The 15,572-nt window shown below is 39.8% G+C and overlaps 1 protein-coding gene and 1 pseudogene across 1 annotated transcript in view; one reads left to right on the top strand and one right to left on the bottom strand.

Moving 5' to 3' along the window:
- Nucleotides 1-15,572, bottom strand: part of LOC145513800 (uncharacterized) — a 331,143-nt gene that overhangs the window by 119,611 nt on the left and 195,960 nt on the right. The gene's annotated exons all lie outside the window — the stretch shown is intronic.
- Nucleotides 6,049-6,670, top strand: LOC145512222 (nucleolar protein 56 pseudogene; annotated as a pseudogene).

Raw genomic sequence — 15,572 nt, 5'->3', positions numbered from 1 at the left:
ATTACTGTGGGTACCTACAGGGAAGAGACAGATGGAAAGGAATGAAAGATTAGAGAAGAAGGGAAAAAAATATAATAATAGAGGGTACTCATTTAAGTTACTAGTAACAATGTGCTGTGCATAGCATGCCTGGGACCCTACAGGAAAAATACATTGAGTGGTATGGGGTGGATGAAACAGGGAAGAAGCTACATCTCAGAATGGAGGGTCAACAATCTATGTACTATAACATCAAAATGATCTCACACATTTATACTCCTACATTTATTTATATACATATAAAAAATCACTTGAAGATGCATTCTAACTTTTCAATACAAGCAAGTCTAAATAATTTCATTTTCACTATGGTGCGTACATTGTTTAGATTAAAAATTAAGAAAAAGAGGGGCTGCAATACATTGAGAAAAACTCAATTTGCTCTCTTTTTTGCAAAGAAAAAACCCACACACAAATGGGGAAGAGAATGCCTGAATGAAATGTAGGTTAAGATTTTAACATGTGGAGTGCCTACAATCTTATTTTAAAACTTGACTTTCTCTGTATGTTTTAAGAAAATAACTCCGAAAACACAAGAAGAGGCTCTGGAGAGCAGCTGCCGTGGGGCAGCCATTCAAGACGTTGGTTTGGGCTTCTATAAACCCTATAGAAACTGGGTTTCTTAGGATCTGAAGGTTACTGGATTTCTTTATTAATGAAAGTCTAGCCCACCAGCAATATGAAGTTTCTACTATGTGAAAGGGAAATACTGATTAACTGAACCCATCATTAAATTGGAGAAAAACTTAGAACTCCAGTGGAAAAACAGTTTTAGTGATTCCCCATGTTTGTCACTGACCTAGCAGCAGCAGCTCTCATGATATTACACAGGAAGTCCAGCTCAGGCAGAGGATTTGCTTTGTTGTATGAGAGTTGCAGCCAGATCTTCCTGTCTAGATGAAGATTCCATCCAAATCCCAGGAAAACAAAACAAAGGGTAAACTGCAAATAATTTCTGTGGGTCATCAGGATGGCTTTTTGCTTTAATTGCAATTATGTTACAAACGTTCAGCACTAAATAGGGAAATAACACAAAGACACTGACTTAAGCAATACTCCGACAGCTGACAGATCCTGTACACACTGTACATTGAGTAGAGAAAACAAGGGCTTTGAAGAAAAGACACAGTTGTTTCACAGCACAAAGACAAAACGGGGAAATCCTTACAGCTCCTTTTCTTTCTTCTCTGGGCACTATCTCAGGGTGGCATTCACGAATCATTCTGAAAGATTTCCAGTAAAACTTTATTCCCTACTTCCAAAGCCAAGACTCTTTACAACACGAGAACGGTACACTAAGCTTAGAACATCAAAATAGAAAATTAAAGCCAAATAAAATGATATATGCAAACACATCCACTTTAACAGTTAAAACTAAGTTGTTGGGATTTCCCATTTAATTTTCGGGGGACGTGAGCATTCACAATTCATTTCACAATCATCTAACTCTCATGAGGCATAAAGGGATGGGAGTGGAATTTTTACAGAGAGGTCTAAAAAGTGCAATGACTTCAACCTAGAAATTAGCTTTAGCAAATAATATTATAATAATAAAAAATTTTCCAAACAAAAACTCTTGGTTAATCCTAGTTCAGGTACAGGGTATTGAAGAGAATCTATTTAAATAGCTATGTTTATGACAAGCAATTTTAGTGTTTCAAAATTTGCTCTTTTCAATGGGCAGTTCTGTGACTAAGACTTAGAATGAATTTATTCTAATTAGCTTTTCTGTCAGCATAACCTTGAGGGATTTTCTTTTTCTATTTTTTTCTCAGCATGAGGTCCTGCTAGAACAAAATTAAATTTGGTGAGATTTTGGAATTCAGTTGTGCTTTTCCTTGAAATGTGATCATTTAAAGTCAAACCAAATGGAAAACCAGCAGCTTTCCAAAAGCAGAGACACTTGTATGTTGAAACGTGATTTTCTAATTCCAAAGACAAATTAACCTACTGATTCAAAGCAAGTCAGGCCTTGACCCACCTCTTTATTGTACTGCTGATTCCTGTGCCTGCATGATTTTTATTTTTAGGCAATGAGAACATAATTGTTGATATACAACAGCAGACAACCCTATGGGTGTGGCCTTCAGATTATGGGCAGCTTGGGGTAATCTCAAGGCCAGGACGGGGAGGTCATCCACATGAAGTGAGGAGTCATCACAATATTTATACAGTTATCATGGTACATTGAAATCAGATCCTCTGCAACAACACTGTAAGACGTTTAATCACCAGGAAAGTCATAACTCAAGCAGAAGATGACTAGGCAAAACAATCTGCATGCACAGCTCTTAGAACACCCTCTGAGTAGAAGGTTCTGGGCCATGGCTTTGGCTATCATGCCTTTTGAGACTGCTTTAAGGTGCTGATTCCCGGGATGCTGCAGAAATCGTCATTTTAATTCAGAGACAATCTGATAGGGACTAAAAACAAATCAATACACTTTCAGCTGATTTTGTTACCCAGTGATATGTGGAACAGGTATACTTATCTTATCCTTAAACTTCACGAAACCCTTTACAGACTGGCATAGAGTGGAGCTCAGGAATTGCTGGTAGTAAAACATAAGTGATGCTGGGGGCAGGCAGTTGGGGGGCGGGTGGAAAGGGACTAACAAATATTCAGAAAATATTAAGGCACTGTTCTCTATGCTTGGAGAGAGAAATATTTCTTTTCTTATGCAGCATACATTCTAGGTGGGAGTGCCAGAGATGAAACAAAAATAACTATAAAGGTAATATCAAGTGGTTTCAGTGCTACGAAATAGAGAACCCCTGGGGGTAGTAATTTGCCAGGTAGAGCCAGAAGGCAGTGGAGAAAACAAGTAAGGAAGACAGTGCTATGGATGTGACAGGCGGGAAGAAGAGGGTTATCTCAGGGCGTTGCAACTTAGGCATTACTGCCAACTGGGGCCAGATAATTCTGTGTCACAGAGGGCTAGTCTGTGTCCTGCAGGATGTGAGCAGTGTTTCTGGCCTCTCCCCAGGAACATGCCAGTAGCACACCCCATCTGTGACAACCAAAAATGTCTCCAGATATTGCTAACTATCCCTCAGAACATTTGAGACTTTCTAGTGGAGAACAGCTGGCTCACATAGGGTCTTAGAAGCAGGAGTGATAGGAAAAATATTCAACTCATGCAGCAAGAGCACTGGCCACTCAGACCAGGCAGCATCTATGAATAATCCATAAAGTGGTACCAATGCATCCTGGATGGATATCAGCCCTGCTATAGCTCATGATAAGGAGTGTGAATTATATTATAATTGTGATAAAAAGCTATAGTAGCAATTTCTATCTGTCTATTAAAACAAAAAGCGACATGATTTCTTTTATGTTATTCAAAAAGACAAATTCAGCTGCTAAGCAGAGAACAGATTTCAGGGCAGGGAGCCTAAGAGGACACAGGGAGACTGGTAGGAGGCTACTGAAGAGATCTACGTGCAAAGATGCTGGTGACTTGGGCTAGGGTCATAGCAGTGGAGACAAATCAAAGTGACCACAATACATTCTAGAGGTGGAGGGCAACTGAGAAATGAAGGATTATAACTAGGTTTGGGCTTACCAACTGAGTGAATGGTGTTCATGTATAAAGATGAAGAAGACTAGTTAAAGAACAGATTTCAGAAGGATAATCAAAAATTCTTTTTTTAGGTATGTTAAAGTTTCAGATGCCTGTGAAACATCTCAACGAAGTTGTCCAACAGGTACCAGCTGGGAACGAGAGACTAGAGGTCTGAACAAATTTGATAATCACCAGGATATATAATACAGAAACAACTGATATCCAGAAGTGTATGTTTACATAGGTAATCAAGACAGGAGAAGCCACCAACCATTTAAATCAATGTATCTGCTCACTTTCTAAAGATGAACTTACATATTTCATGGCCTGCCTCCCATAACCTTCCATGTCTTCCCTACATTTGACAAAGATTAGTCTCACTTAATTTCAATTAACAAACAGACTGACTTTTACACTTTGTTTTTTACTGAAAAATCTTGAGCAAATACTCCTGTGTACTTTTTAAGGGTTTCGTGATAATGCAAAATTGAATGCAAATCTATTAGGCACTGGGATGGGGACAGGGGCATGGAAAGAAAGTCATAGCTCTTTGGGTAACAATATGATTCCTTATTCTTAGTCCCAGACAGCCCAAGACCCCGCAATTAAATATTATCTATTTTTAAAATATTCACTGTATCTTGTCATCATTTCATTTACTATAATTAAATTCTTGAAGGATAGGTGTTACTCTATTAGATTCAAACCTGGTTCTAACAGGTGTAAATAAATACTATTAATAATAAATGAAATCTTATATTTAAATAACACACTGTGGTGTTCAAGTCATTTCCTATACTGATAAGACTTTATTTTCACCACTGTTTTATGACATAGGAAGGGCAGATATTAGTACACCAATTAAAAAATAAGGACACTATTGTTCAGTTAGATTAAATGATTTGCCCTTTGTCCTAGAGTTGGTAAATGTTAGGAAAAGGATTGGAACACTAGTGTTTTGACAACTAATTCAGCACTGAGAGAGTAGAAAGTGTTCTGCCAGTACATTATGATACCATAGCTCACTATATATGACACCAAAAGTGAACACTTGTTCGACTTTTTCCTAAAGATGATTTGAGCTTGTTCCTCAACCCAAACATATTTTCCTATGTTTCTTCTCTGTAATCTAATTTTCTATGCTTGATAAAATTTGTGTGTCTGCCTCCCATGTTCAACATGCTATCTATCTGTCTGTTTTCTTGGGTTGTGTTTATTCTAGCCGACAACCTTTTCCCAAGACGGCCGTGCTGGCCTCCTAACTTTTCCCTAATTACTTCAATGCCATTATGACCAAAACAGTGGCACAGACTACACAAATTGAATTATATTTTCTCCTTTTCCATGCTTAGTGAGTTTACTCTAACTTTGCTCTCCATCATTATTAATGACTTTGCTCTCCCATTTTCCCAACTTAAATGTCTCATTCTACATTGGCAAAATGTTTTCCTTACTAATTTTACATCTAATAAATGATATTGTGGAAAATGACATAAAAGTACAAAGAAAAAAATATAAGTTACCAACATACCCACTAATCAAGTATCAGTAAAATGTGATTGCTTGATTGCTTTTGCTATCTTTTGAATCGAATGTTTATTAACATTTTAAATTCTTTCTTGTTAATAGTAAAGGGATTCAAGTCTATGAATTTTAGTTGTATTAAAGTTTTAATACAACTTTAGTCATATCCCATAACCTTGGGGGGAAAATAGTAAAAATGAACTCAGAGAGGCAACATGACAGAATGTGTAGGACCTTGGAGGCCATTGTGGAAACTTTAGCTTTTACTAAGATGAAATAGAGAACCATGGAGTTTTAGGCAAAGCAGTAGCATTATTTAACTAAAAGACTCAACTGAACTGCAAAGTAAAAAGTGCCTATTTAGGAATGTAAACAATGCCACAAAAGTACAAAAAAATCCTATAAAAATTAATACGCAATTTTGCCTTCCCCATCTATAAGTACTGATCCCTGTGATTTAACAGAAACATGTTTTATTCTCCATAATTGCAATAACCAAAATCTAATAAACATTTAAATAAATAGTAGTTATTACATTTTCATCTCATCCTAGCGTTTTATATTAATAAAGTATAGACTACTGAGTCTTACATAATGAGTACCCAATAAATAAATACTTGTTGGTTTAAAAACAAAAAAGAGGTGATGGCCAGTCCTGGTGTCTGAGTGATTCCCTGGGCCCTGCAAAGGGACCAAGTTTCCAGAGCCTTGAAGACAAGGGGTAACACCCCAAAATACAGACTCATTTTCCACTCTACCTTCATTGGCCCAGCAGCTGCCTAAAACAAAGGTCGCATCTCCCGATACCTGGCAAACAAATGCAGTATTGCCTCACGAATCGATTGCTTCTATGAGGTGCCCACCAGTGTTTTTGGGGAGAAGCTTCAAGAACAAGTTGAGGAGCGGCTGTCCTTCTATGAGACTGGAGAGATTCCCCAAAAGAATCTGGATGTCATGAAGGAGGCAATGGTTCAGGCAGAGGAAGCGGCTGCCGAGATTACTAGGAAGCTCGAGAAACAGGAGAAGAAACTCTTGAAGAAAGAAAAGAAAAGGCTGGCTGCAATTGCCCTGGCTTCTTCAGAAAATAGCAGTGCCCCGGAGGAGTGTGAGGAGACAAGTGAAAGACCCAAAAAGAAGAAAAAGCAAAAGCCCCAGGAGGCTCTTCAGGAGAATGGAATGGAAGACCCATCTGTCTCTTTTTCCAAACCCAAGAAAAAGAAATCTTTTTCCAAGGAAGAGCTAGTTAGTAGTGATCTTGAAGAGACAGCTGGTACTGGAAGTCTTCCCAAGAGGAAGAAATCTTTTTCCAAAGAACCAGTTACTGACCCTGATGAGTCAGAAAACAAGAGGGTCCCCAAGAAAAAGCGGAAATTGTCTTCCAAGGAGGAGCCACTCAGCAGTGGACCTGAAGAGGCTGCTGCCAGCAAGAGCAGCGGCTCCAAGAAAAAGAAAAAGCTCCGAAAGCTATCCCAGGAAAGTTAGAATGGACATCTTCCTAGTGGGGCATAACTTACAGAGGTATTCCCCATCCCATCCCCTAAACCCAATAAAATAAAAACAAATTCAAAAAAAATAAATAAATAAAAACAAAAAAGAAAGAAAAGGAAGAAGAGGGATGGATCGAGAGTGAAAAAGATGAGAGAGAGGACAGGAAAATCACTTAGTACACCTACTTCTACAAAAAGGAAATACGTATACTGTTTAGGACAAATACTTAGGCTAACACATCTCAACTAATCTCGAAATTTAGAGAACCTAAAATATGACGAGCTTATAATTTAAAAACAATTGCTATTAAAAACTGAGCTTGTGTCTGTTCCTATCTGTAGAATGTTTATTTGCCCTTCCTTTCTCACTCATGTGGATTAAACAAAATTGTTGCATAGTTACACGAGCCCTTGCCACTCACATACACACACAGAGGACAGATTACTGTGAGAAACTAAGATGGTTGCAAGATGTACATAGAGCTGGCTTTCTTCCCTAGGTCAGTGCAGAACAACAAATAAAATACTAATTTGCACATCTGGGCTTGGTTTTGTTATTAGTGTTTGAAACAATTTCAATTTTTATATTGATGATTGTTTAATTAAAGGATTTAGTGTGTATTAAGGAGAACTACTTTATGCACTTACAAAGTGAAATAAGATTTGCTTCTCTATAACTGTGTTTAGCAGCTCAAGATATCATGGGAAATGGGTTGGTGTGTAGATTTGCTCTTCCCATGTGAAGCAAACATGTTAGGCTTCTAAGACTTCATGATCTAAAACCACTAAAAGAGAAGAGAGATACTTGAACAGCAGGTTACAGCAGGAATGTACTTTTGTGTGAATCCCCACTTATATTTTTGTAATGGTTTACATATCAAATGTATCCCATCTACATGTCAAAGTTTTCATTTTCTAATATAGATTCCACCCAGAGCCTCAATGCCAAGCTGTGTTCTCTCAGCCTTTATTTGTCAATGCCAGATAACAGATCTAGCAGTAACAATTCATCTGACAGTTTTGTGATGAGCATGCGAGGCACAACTGGATACAGATAGCTCTGCCATCACTGCGTGATCATTCCAGCAACTCTAACCATAATATTCACCTTTTGTGGATTAAGTAGGCATTTATGATTAAATGCCTGGACCACAGCTTTATTTGGGACTTCTTTCTTTCCATGTATACGACTGACTTAGTAAGTCTCAGAAGGGCACAATGTAATTTACTGCTATCATATAATACACAATTACAAGAGGATATAAATTACTGAATTTGTTGTAGACTAGAGCAGGCTTCAGGCTTCCCAGGTGGTGCTAGTGGTAAAGAACCTGCCTGCCAATGCAGGAGACATGAGAGTCATGGGTTTGATCCCTGGAGCGGGAAGATCCCCTGGAGGAAGCATGGCAACCCAGTCCAGTATTCTTGCCTGGAGAATCCCATTAAGAGAGGAGCCTCATGGGCTATAGTCCATGGGACCGCAAAGAGTCGGACACGACTGAAGTGACTGAGCATGCAGACACAGAGTGGGCTTCCCTGGTGGCTCTGATGATAAAGAATCTGCCTGCAATGCAGGAGACTCAGGCTTGATTCCTGGCTCAGAAAGATCCCCTGGAGAAGGAATAGCTACCCACTCCATTATTCTTGCCTAGAGAAGTCAATGGACAGAAAAGCCTGGCAGGCTACAGTCTATGGGCTTGCAAAGAGTCGGACATGTCTGAGTGACTAACACATTCACTTTCAGAGTGATGTTATATTTTTCATTTCCTTAAATTCAGTTATCTTCAGCTAACGAAATTAAGGGTTAAAATGCCCATTTACCTCCCTGAATTTTCATTCTGGATACCAACAAAAGATAACATTCATTTTCAAAAGTTTCTGACATGGAAACATTTTAAATGTTTACAAATATAGACTGAATAAAAACTACTTGCCACTTTTCTATAAGAGTTTAAGTTAAATCACCTTTTTTCCTATAATCAGAGTTCTCACAGGGAATATCACAAAGGGTCAGTGTGTGGGAATTAATTGTCTCCTGTTTTTATTATGGGGGATAGGTTAGCAGAGTGTCCTTACAACAAAAAGACCTTAAGAACTGAAAAATTCAGAAGGACTCACATACTTATCATAACTGGCTTTCTCCATGAAAAGAAATTTGAAGTAAATTATAAATGGTATCAAAGATAAAATTAAAAAAATATGAAAGGTGCTAAGGATAAGAATGTTGCCACGTGTGGGTCTAGTGCATGTTAAGTTGCTTCAGTCATGTCTAATGTAGCCTTCCAGGCTCCTCTGTGCATGGGACTCTCCAGGCAAGAATTCTGGAGTGGGTTGCCATGCCCTCCTTCAGGGGATCTTCCTGATCCAGGGATCAAACCTGTGTCTCTTACGTCTCCTGCATTGGCAGGAGGGTTCTTTACCACTAGCACACCTGGGAAGTCTTTGTGGGTCTCAGCATGATGTTATTTGGCACCATCAAAGCCCCAGGCTGGGGAGCTGAGGAACCTGGCCTCTGAGACTGTAAGAAACGCAAAGTTCTCCCAGGAGATGAACCCTCTGATGGCTAACTCTTGAAAAGAAAGCCCCATGAGGAAGGAACCTTGTCCATCTTGTTCACTGCCAGAATACATTAGTGTACCCAGGTTTCTAAAACACAGGTTTCCAAATATTAAATTATAATTTCTAATAAGTCCATGTATAGATCCTGTTGTGCATCCCCCAAATTTGGCCTCCCACCACCCCAGCCCCTTCTTGGTCCTGGATACTTCAGAAAGGTATCACCTGGCAGCAGGCATCACCTGGCAGAAAAGAGCACCTCCAGGATGCTACTTTATCACCATCAGTGTCAGTTCTAATTAGCATTGCAGTGACACTGGTTCCTTACTCTAGAAGCCATCCCTTTACCCTCTGTTGCGAGTACCTCCAGTGTGCAGAGTGGTATCTGCCACACAGATGCTACCTGATGAGTTTTTCTGAGTAAAATGATGAATAAGGACCTATTTGCTTTCTTTATTTTGTATTTTTTAGTTATGCGTTTCCCCAGAAACATTACCTATTCACTAGTTCAACCCAACAAAACCCAAGTATCTGCATGGGTATTATCCATATTTCCAATGCCATCCATCCAGACAAACCCTGAGTAAACATCTACTATGTGGCAGAAATCCTTCTGGACCTTGGACCAATCCTCCAGGAGTCTGAGGGAGATAGAGATGTGTTTGGACTTCTCCATAATACAGATCACATAAATAATTCGCAAGTAAGAGAGAAAATGAGATGTCAAAGAGATTAAATGAGCCATGAGTGTGCTGCCATTCTTCAGGCTCAATTTGACTTCTTTTTGGCTTTAGTCATAGGGTCTAAAAGTTATTTTTATGACCAGCTAAAGACATAAAAATAGGCACAACCATATGACAGGTCAGATTACATAACCTCGAGGAGACCTCTAGACATACCTGTAGAATCCAAACTCAAAATAATTTATACTTATTGCCTAGCTACTGTGTGCCAAGCACTGTGCTAAGACATATCCAAACAGTCTTTCATAAGCGTCCAAAACCATCCTGTGAACAAATTCTAGTCTTCACCCTATTTTACACATAACATAACTTAGTTGTGGGAACCAAAATAATTTGCCAAAAGGTACACAGCTGATAAGAGGCAAGGACAAAATGTAATCTCCTCTCTTTCTGCCTCCAGAGTTTGAGTGAAAGCACTGCACCATCTGCCTTGTAAAGATGTAAATCTAGTACATTAAGCTTCTCTGAAATTGTAAATTTTATGCTAGAATAGCCAGTATTTAAACTAGAGCAGATCTTAAACCTTTTGGCCACTTTAATTTTCCTCCCAGCTTATGAATTGATGCAAGTTGCTATAGCAACACTCTGCAGCCTTTTTCTTCTGCTCTTTGCTCATCAGCCTCTCCTCTCTGACTCCTTCATCCAGTATGGTGTGGCCCCCATAAGTGACTGAAACCACCACAGCAAACTGGCTGGAGTCTCCCCTGGTCGCATTTCAAGCAGACATGGACTTGCTTGTTGAACCTCCTCACTTCACCCACTCAGAGCATTGTTCTCTCTGTTCATCTGATGCCCTTGACTACTGGTCTGATGCAGATTACTGTGTCCATATACTGACCCTACCTACCATTAGAGCTTGACTTATAGCCTATTTTTCTATGTCTCTGAAAATGGTCTCTCGCTCAACTTTCCTAAAGGATATAGATGTGCCTCTTTTGTTTGACTCTAGATATTCAAGGACAGACTTCAGAGAGGATTGAGATATTCTCTTTCTTGTCATTTTAATATCCAAAATATCTAGACTTTTTATTAAAAAAAACCCACACTCAATTACATGCCAAGATGGGCCCATGCACCACGAGTCTTGTACCCTTCAAGGACCCCTCCTAGCCTTCTGCACCCAGTGAGAGCGAAAGATTATTCGCTCAGTCGTTACTGACTCTTTGAGACCCCCTGGAAGTACAGAAATAAGTTAATAAATAAGTGAATGGATAGTTGACTAGTAGATATAGACTAGACAAGAGCCACTATTGTGCATAGATGAAGGAGAATCTAATCTAAGAGGTATAACTTATTTCTTTCCTTCTATACAGAGCATCTAGGAGAAGGAAATGGCAACCCACTCCAGTACTCTTGCCTGGAAAATCCTATGGACAGAGGAGCCTGGTAGGCTGCAGTCCATGGGGTCGCTAAGGGTCGGACACGACTGAGCGACTTCACTTTCACTTTTCACTTTCATGCATTGAAGAAGGAAATGGCAACCCACTCCAGTGTTCTTGCCTGGAGAATCCCAGGGATGGGGGAGCCTGGTGGGCTGCCGTCTATGGGGTCGCACAGAGTCGGACACGACTGAAGTGACTTAGCAAGCAACATTTGAGCATTAAGATTACCAGCATTACTTGGAGTTACGATACTGTTTTACAATATTTGTATTTACAATACAAATACAAAACAATACAATATTGTTTTATAACTAGGTTTACAATATTGTTACTATATTAGCTACAATTTGTAAGACACCAGTAGGTGTCTTACATCAGACACTAACCTGGGTACTCTATAATTTTTAATTAAAAAGCTCCAAAAATATGGAAGACAAGTGCTAGTATCCTTTTTTTATGGGTGTGAAAAGGTAGATTAGGCAGGTTCAGAGAGGTTAAGTAACTACGGATGATCTCTTAGGAAATAAGAAAGAGAGATGGATTTGATCCAATGTCCATTTAATTCCAAAAGTAAGATTTCACTTTCTCCTATACTGCCTCATTATTGAGGGAGTCATAAGAATATCCCCCTTAAAATTTGCAGGTGTTTTCAGGAGATGAAGAATTAGCATGTTGTCTTTAATCTATTACCATAGACTAGGTGACAAGACCGTCAAGCTATCACCTAGCAGAAAGAATAACCTTGTATAAACAGAACTCAGGATAGGTTAATTTTGATGGGAGAAAAGGAAGTGTAAGAAGATTCAAATAGACATCTTCCCAGATTACCAGGGGGGTGAGTCTATATTTCAATGCACTATATGACCAAGGAATAAGATGAAGACACTAAATAAGCAGAAGAGACATAGAACCAGACGCCAAAAGAAGGAACTAATAGAAAGTAGGGTGGAAGAGAAGGGATGGGTGCTGAAACAAGATTTTCTTCTTCACAGGAGAGAGGGGGCAATTTCCAAGTTCTATTCTTTTCCCATCTCTGGCTCTGATTACAGGGATGGTGCTATTACTACAAAAGACAAAAGGGTAGGGCAAGATAAGGGAAGTAGAAGACATTTCACATTAAAATAACATCACCGCTTAAAGTTACCTTATGATGGATGAGGGCATCATAAATTCAAGTCAAGCCACAGATTTACTCTAAAAATTAAAAGCATGCCCAGTTTGAATTAGGAGATAAATGGAATGCAACCATCCATAGGCATAAAAACATAAGATTCTTCAGTGGTCAACAGTACTTTTAGATTTGAGTCCATTGGTAGAAAAGAATGTAAATGGAAATGATAATCAGGTGCACAAATGGGCTCGAGGCTAAGGGCGATATTCTCACTTCAGATCCAAGGGTCAGCATGAAGAGCCTCCTAAGCATAAGGACTGCTATGTCTTTAGCTGAAGCACTTACTGCAAAAGTGAGTTCTTGGCTTCTGCTCCTCTCTGCTTACAGAATACATCTTTAAGGCAGAACATTTCCATCCTAGGTGGTTAGAGAAGCTTAAGAAGTTTAAAAATGTAACTTTCTCTGATATGAACTTAGGAACGTGCCCTAAAGTTGCTCTCAGGGAGTGGTCTTTCCATTTTTGTAAAAATTTTGCTCTTTTTTATTATTCTCTTGAACTATGTCCATGCATGAACAAAAGTCCTTTTAATTGTAAACATAGGCTTCCTGGTGGCTCAGATGGTAAAGAATCCACTTACAATGCAGGAGACCCAGGTTCGATCCCTGGAGAAGAGAATGGCTACCCTTCCAGTATTCTTGCCTGGAGAATTCCATGGACAGAGGAGCCTGGCTGGCTACAGCACATGGGGTCAGAAAGAGTTGGACACGATTGAGCAACTAACACTTGCACTTTCTCACTTTAAGACACAGATAACTAACCACTCAAACCAGGGCTAGCAAATACTATCACTCCAGGCCGATGCCCTCAGATCTTTTTGGCCATTTCTGCACCCCTTTTGTGCTGGCTTTCTTGTTGATTGCTTTCTGTGGCCTCATCAATGATTATTCTTTCAGACTCCCTCCAACTACTGAGTTGTACAATCAGGAAGCTGGACATGCTTGGGAGTTTGCATCCCTCTGAGCCCTGAACCAACAGCTGATGGTGCGGGACAACGAAAGGCCAACTTTCTGATCTCAGGTCAAGAGAGCTCTGAGGTGAAGCTACCTTCCATAGACTGTCTGAAATCATAACTTACCCTTCTCTTCTCTTACATTGCTTTCTCCACTTCCTTTCAACTTCTCTTGGGAGTACTTCCTTAGTCAATTACTGGCACATGAATTGTCACTTCAGCATCAGTCTCAAGGGAACCTGAGTTACCTGGTGGCCTGGGTAACACTGCAAGAGGTGATCACAGACACACATACAAAGCACAGCCTCATCTTGGGAACTGGAGCTCAAGAGCATTTGGGTACGAGAGCTTCTGTCTGCAACTGCAGCTCCATGGTTGCTATCATGTGTTTGAGTGTGTGTGTATATTTCTCTTCGAATCTTTCCCAGTTCCCTCATTGCAGACAGCCTTCTCAAACTTCAGGCAGCCTCGCCCAAGGACACAGGTCAGAAGTATAAGACTGGCCACCTGGGTGTACATTTTCATCAAAGGTGCACACACACACACACACACACACATACACACATGCAAAACTTGTTTATGTTGTAAAGTGCACAGGTGAATTAAGCTGAAGGGGAGCAGAAGACAGGTACAGATACATTGGCATATTACTGTAAATATTTTATATGTGAAAATACACTGATTATATAATATGGAAAATGTTCATGAGAACTGAACATTAGAACTTACTAGTTTACTAGCCTTTCACATAAGCATAGCTACTTTGTAGTCCAGAAGAGATGAATGAGAAATATGCTTTGTTTAAAAAAGTATTTGTGTGAAGGGAAAGTGAGTGAGAGGTTAACTGTGAACTGCTGCCTTCTCTTTCCTCCTTAAAGAGTATGAGTGATATTCACATATATCTTGGGCCTATCTTATGTTTTATGACACAGATAATTATTGAGGCAATTCAGAACCCTGTCTCCCAGTCCTTCCCTCTTACCTTCTGCCAGGAGATGTGACGCTGACCAATAGTAACATCTACCCTACGATTACAGTTTTCAAACCTTTCTGGCCCATAGTAACAACACAACCTAATATATGACCACACATGCACATATAAACAAAATGTAAACATCATCAAAACAAATATTTGTGATATAATACTTATTCTTCCTACCTCTGACACACTCTGTTTTCCATTGTTTTGTTATAACTGAGTCTATTTCATTTTTAAAAATGCTAGCAGCAAGCAACTAAATTGATTTCAGGGCCCATTAATGGGTTGCAACTAGTGCCTTGGGACATTAAGGGCCTGCATCTAAAGGCTAATATTACTAGAAGCATTGCCCCTTTAAGTCATTATCACCCACTAACACCTTGTTGTGTATCAGCTCATTATTCATATAAGAAATGTGCTTTGAGCACCTGCTCTATGCTTGTCATTTTGCTGAGAGCCAAGAAAGACACAAGCAGTAAAAAGCACCCATCTTCACCTTTAAAATATCACCAGCAGGGCCCTTGGTTGCAAGCAGCAGGAGCCTATTCTGACTGATATAAGGAGCTATATACTGTATAGTTATAATATGAGAGTATTATAGTTATAGACGATATATAGATAGATAAAGAGACAGACAGACAGTAGCTTTTCCAGGACCACCAGGAAAGAGAGAGAACCACATAGAAAGTTGCATGGCCCAAGCTACAATCACAATCACACCCCAGGAGGGGTCCACAGCTGTCCCTGCTGGCACTCCATGCTGCACTGTATATGCCAACCCTGGACCCCAGTCGCTACCACTGGCCATCATCAGCATGTTGCCCTGAGAGAGTCCAAGTGGTGGCCACAGCGGTCCTCCCCAGTCCCAGATAGAATCTCCTATCACTGCTTCTCTGAGGCACCAGCTCTTGAATAACAGTCCTCATTGACTGTATCTGATTGTTTGATGGGCCATGTGCCTTTGCATGGTGACTTGGAACTGAGATTCTAGGGTCAGATTCCTTGGATTCAAAGCTTGGCTTGTCCAGTTACTTGCTGTGTGACCGTGAGCTAGTGACTTTCTCTCTGTGGGCTCCAGTTAGTTCCCTCAACCGTATCAATTTGATAATGTGTGGGTGCTCAGCTGCTTTAGTTGTGTCCGACTCTTTGTGACCCCATGGACTGTAGCCCACTAGG

This window comes from Giraffa tippelskirchi, chromosome 7 (genome assembly GCF_054371585.1).
Source record: "Giraffa tippelskirchi isolate mGirTip1 chromosome 7, T2T-mGirTip1v1.2.pri, whole genome shotgun sequence".
Classification (NCBI taxonomy): Eukaryota; Metazoa; Chordata; class Mammalia; order Artiodactyla; family Giraffidae; genus Giraffa; species Giraffa tippelskirchi.
This window is presented reverse-complemented; position numbering and strand designations above follow the sequence as displayed.